This window comes from Elephantulus edwardii, unplaced genomic scaffold (genome assembly GCF_000299155.1).
Source record: "Elephantulus edwardii isolate Elephantulus edwardi_28Jun2011 unplaced genomic scaffold, EleEdw1.0 scaffold00041, whole genome shotgun sequence".
Lineage (NCBI taxonomy): Eukaryota > Metazoa > Chordata > Mammalia > Macroscelidea > Macroscelididae > Elephantulus > Elephantulus edwardii.
In genome coordinates, this window is record NW_006399791.1 from 9024127 (window position 1) to 9029670 (window position 5544).

General features: G+C 48.8%; 1 pseudogene; it reads left to right on the top strand.

The window, feature by feature from the left end:
• Positions 1-3880: 3880 nt before the first annotated feature.
• On the top strand, positions 3881-5051 carry LOC102850819 (annotated as a pseudogene).
• The last annotated feature ends 493 nt before the right edge of the window (positions 5052-5544 follow it).

The following is a 5544-nucleotide window of genomic DNA, read 5'->3' on the forward strand; positions in this document are numbered from 1 at the left end:
GTGCTTTTGGGACTACAGCACAGTTTATTTGCTACTAGGCCACCAGAGCCGCGATAATGGTTAGCCATGGTGGACAGTGTTTGGTGGTGCTCCCTGATTAAAACAAGCTTGAAAGCAAGAGTGGCACCCAGCTCCAAAATAGCTTGCCTCTAGGTACCCTATGAACTTGGAGAAACGATGAAAGTTATACAAGTGTTCAGGTCTTGCATTCATAGGGTAGCTATGAGTCGTCTACGACTCAGTGACTCTTAACAACAACATCATACACCTGTGCCACAACCATTTTCTTAACGTCAATCCTCTGAGGAGCAGGAGAGTTGGAGCAGTGAGGTAACTTGCCAGAGTCATCCCACCTCCTTGTTTCAGGGCTCAGACCTGTGAGGGCTCCCAGGACTCCTGCCCTCAGAAGCACTCACACATACTTTAACTACATACTGGCTTCCTCTTGAAATTCTGAATAATGTACAAAACATTTTTTTCCATGTTTTACTTGTCCCTGTATGTTGTTAGTTGAACCCAGTTGCCCCACTACAAAGTGGCAGAGTCAGGCCCGAAGACGCTTGAAGGACTCATCTCTGTGCTCTCTTGTTGGGGAATGTTGGGGAGGAAGGAAGGGCCTCTGGCCAGGACAGATCGCCTAAGGTCCAGCTAAGTGCAAGCCTCCCAACGGCCTTCAATATGGGGTAGAGAAAGCTCCCCTGTGTTTGGCTGTGCCGGCTTGAAAAGCTCGCCACCTGGGAAGACGGCTGCCCCATCTGTTGAGCTGGGAGTGGTCTGCGCTCTATGAAAGAAGATCCCTGACCTGCTTGGCAGCTTGATGTCTTCTTTCCCCCGCTCATTGCTCTCCCTCTCAAGTTCAGAAGAACTAGTTACACACTCTTTTTCCATTTCTCCCAAGGAAAAGTCAAGCCTCTCAGTAAATGGAGTAGCTGACTTGGAATTTCCGACTTCCTTCCCTAAACCTACTGACCTGTAGCTCCGGCCTTGAAGACTGTCCAAGCCGAGCTCTTAAACTATAGCAGGCATCCAGAAAGCGGGGCTGTGAGCTGGGGGAGGAAGGCAGACCTAGCCTCCACCGGCTTCCAAAGCTCTCACTCAGGAGTGGATTTCCTGAGATTCCTCACAGAGGAACCCAACCTGACTGTGTGGGACAACCTCCTCACCAAGGAAGAGAATTCATGCTTCATGGCTACCCACGTCCTTATGCTGTATGTGTGACCCTCAAACAACAGACTCCCCACCAAACCCCATGTTCATTCACTTATTGAAATAGTTACTAAAGAACTGCTATGTAGTAGATATGGAATCTTTCACTGTCTTATTTTCACCAGAGCCTAGAGCTGTTCATCTAGAAGTCAAACTCAGCTTAGGGAACCCTTGACAAATACAATCACTTCCTCTCTTCTTGCTCCATGCCTGTCCTCATCTGTCTTGGAGAAAGTGCAGCCAGAGTGTTTCTTGGAGGCAAGGATGATAAAGCTTCATCTCACATACTTGGGGCTGTTGGCTAGGAAAGGCTATTTCCTTGGAGAGGGACATGCTGGGGAAAGTGGAGGGGCGGTAAAGGAGAGGAAGACCATCACCCAGAAGGATTGACACAGTGACTGCAACAATGGGTCCCAAAGTGCCAGAGACTGTGAGGATAGCACAGGACAGGACAGGGCTCAGATCTGTTCAGAGGGTTGCTATTAGTCATACTTGATTCGAGAGCACCTAACAATGGCCTCAACAGAAGCCCGCCTCCTCCCTAGCACGTTATCCAGGTCTAAGTCACTTGTCTGGCTAGAACCTAGACTCGCGTCTGTCTTTCTAGAATATAAATTACTGTCCATGGGGTCCTTGCCAGGGAATGTAGTGGCCTTTGACCAGGGGAGTTTGGGCCCAAGTCCAGAAGAGTGAGTTACTGAAAAACCTCTTCATTTGTCCAGAAATACAGTGTGTAGTTGAATCAAGTGCCTCCACATTTCCAAATAGCACACGTTAGTTCTCAGAGTACCAACTAGCATTTAAGGAAGAAAAGCATAGTCTCCCAAGGGCCCTGAAATTTGCAAGGCTGCCCCCCTAAGATTCTGAGTGAGTACTTCATACCACCTCCAACCCACCCCCTCAGGCCTGCCAGGATTAAGAAAGGGCCCTGGGCTGAGACCAGACTCTTTAAAAGCTGCTCTGCTGAAGCTTTGGAATTACCACTTGTAAAGGCTCAGCAGCCTTCTCAGTCGAGGATGGCCCTCAGCCACTGTCTCTCTGTGTGTATGTGTCAATTCCTTTTTTCCGGTGATCTTAGTGTTTGGGGCATTTAAAGTCCAGGTCCGTGAGGCAACCAAGGAATAGAAAGTAAAGCCCTTGAATGCAGGCTGATCCACACGTTTAAAACACAACAACAATGACAAAGAAAAAAAGACCCTCAAAACTAGTTGCCATGTGATTGATCCTGATTTATGAGGAGTCATCATGTATCAGAACCACAGAGTTTTCAGTGGGTGACTTTTTTGGAAATAGATCACCAGGCTTGGCAGTCTTTGGTTAGTAGGTGAACAAGTTAACCCTTGTCACCAGCCAGGCACACTCATCTACACAGTGGGGCAAACAGGGAAAAAGGGAGAAACTACATTCTCATTCCCTGGCTCTGGTAAGATGTTAGGAGCCACTGAGTTGGGGGGTTTTGACTCCTGGTGATTCCAGAGGAGAACTTCTCCACAGAGTTTTCCAGTAGATATTGTGGTGTTGTTGTTGTACTATCAAACTAGAACTGACCCAGAGATGACCCTCCAGCAAGTTGCCTAACTTTCTCCCACAGAGTAACTGGTGGATTCGAACCGCAAGCCTTTGGGTTGGCAATGAAACTCCTTACCACTAAGCCACTCGAGCTCCCATAATAAAGCGTAAGGTCTATGTAAAGCATATAAGTTCTATGGGAAAGATGGCTGCAACAATGGAGTCAAGCTCAGGAGCAATTGTTAGGATGAGGCAGGCCCAGGCAGTGCAATGATCTTTGTTGACAGAATTACTATGAGTCAGAGCCAACTCTGAGACATGTAGCCACAAACAATTTTTATGACAGCAGATTGTTGTTGTTACTGAGTCAACCATGACTCACAGCGACCCTGTGAACAGCAGACTGGAACCTTGCCTATCTCGTGACTACCCTCTGCTGTCCTCATGTTCCCTGTCACACTCACGTCCATGGCCACGGTCACTGTGTCAGTCCATCTTGTTGAGGGAAGCAGCCAGCCAGGTCTTTATTCCACAGAGCCTCTGGTGGGTTCAAAGTGAAAACCTCAAGGCCAGCAGTTGTTGAGGGTAGGAACCCTGCACTGAGGCTCCTTCTCCTGAAACATCATTCCTCATTTCTGCCCCATCTTCGTGAAGTATCCAGAACAAGGGGCAGGAGGAGCAAACTAAGAGATTTTTTCTTGTGTTTTATTGATTATGCAAAGACTTTAAACTGTGTGGACCATAGCACATGACTACTAACATTGAGAAGAATGGGAATCCCAGAACACTTAATTGTGCTCATGTGAAACCTAGACTTAGCCCAAGAAGCAGAACGGAAACACTGAATGATTTAAAATCAGGAGAGGGATGCCTCAGGGTTATAGGCTTTCTCCACACCTATTTAACCTATACGCTGATCAGATCATTTGAGAAACTGTATTATATGAAAAGGAATATGGTGTCAAGATTGGAGGAAGACTCATCATAGCCTGAACTATGCAGATGACACAACTTTGCTTGCAGAAAATAGACTTGAAACACATACTGAAGAAGACAAAAAACTATAGCCGCCTGCTCCGCTGCCTGCCACCAGTGCCCAGACCTCGAGTGGTTGGTTTGCTGACATTCCTGAAGCCAGAAACTCACACCACTAATTCCAGAGAAGATGTCCGGCAAGGACTCCATGGTTCTGGCCTACAGCGGCGGCCTGGACACCTCCTGCATCCTGGTGTGGCTGAAGGAACAAGGCTACGATGTCATTGCCTACCTGGCCAACATTGGTCAGAAGGAAGACTTTGAGGAATCCAGGAAGAAGGCCCTGAAGCTCGGAGCCAAAAAAGTGTTCACTGAGGATGTCAGCAAGGAGTTTGTGGAGGAATTCATCTGGCCCGCTGTCCAGTCTAGTGCACTGTACGAGAATCACTACCTCCTGAGCACCTCTCTCGCCAGGCCCTGCTTGCTCGTAAACAAATGGAAATCGACCATAGGGAGGGAGCCAAGTATGTGTTTCTTGGTGCCACGTGAAAGGGAAATGATCAGGTCTGATTTGAGCTCATCACTGGCCCCACAGATTAAGGTCATCACCCCCTGGAAAATGCCGGAGTTCTACAACTGGTTGAAGGCCCACAATGATCTGATGGAGTAAGCGAAGCAACACGGAATCCCCATCCCAGTCACCCTCAAGAGCCCATGTAGCATGGACGAGAGCCTCACGCACATCAGCTTTGAGGCTGGAATCCTGGAGAACCCCAAGAACCAAGCACCTCCAGGCCTCTACACAAAGATCCAGGACCCAGCCAAGGCCCTAACACCCCCGACATCTTGAGATCCACTTCAAAAAAGGGGTCCCCGTGCAGGTGACAAACGTCAAGGATGGTACCATCCACCGCACATCCTTTGGAGCTCTTCATGTACCTGAATGAAGTCACTGGCAAGCATGGCCTGGGTCACATCAACATCGCAGAAAACTGCTTCATCGGAATGAAGCCCCGAGGTATCTACGAGACCCCAGCAGGCACAATCTTTATCATGCTCATTTAGACATCGAGGCCTTCATGATGGGTCAGGAAGTGCACAAAATCAAACAAGGCCTGGCCTTGAAATTCACTGAGCTGGTGTACACTGGTTTCTGGCACAGCCCTGAGTGTGAGTTTGTTCGCCACTGCATTGCCAAGTCACAGGAACGGGTGGAAGGAAAGGACTTTCCTTCTTCAATGAAGAGCTGGTGAGCATGAACGTGTGATTATGAACCAATTGATGCCACTGGCTTCATCAACATCAGCTCCCTCAGGCTGAAGGAATATCATTGTCTCCAGAGCAAGGTCACCACCAAATAGATCAGCTTACAGTGAGGAGCTGGGCCTCCTCACTCTGCCAATTTCCCAAGTGCAGACGCTCCCCCGCTGGCAGCATCTTGGGGGTGCCAGATCCCAGCTTTGTTCCCTATTCCCCCGTAGCCTACAAATTATGGTCAGAAAAAAACGGAGAGTGGGTGGGTGGGGGACTACAGTGGGGAGCAGTAAAATGTTATTGTTGTTGTTGTTATGTGCTGTCGAGTGGCTTGCGACTCATAGCGACCCTATGACAACAGCCCTAAACTCTGCTCTGTCCCGTGCCAATCTCACTGTCTCCGAAACACCTATCCCGACTACCCCAGTCACTGAATCAATCCACCCCCTAGAGGGCCTTTCCCTCCTGCGCCTGCCCTCCACCTTCCCAAGCATGATGTCCTTCTCTAAGGATTGGTCTCTCCTTACAACATGACTGAAGTATGTCAGACGAAGCCTCAGAATCCTTGCCTCTAAGAAGCAGCCCAGTTTAACCCTCTCC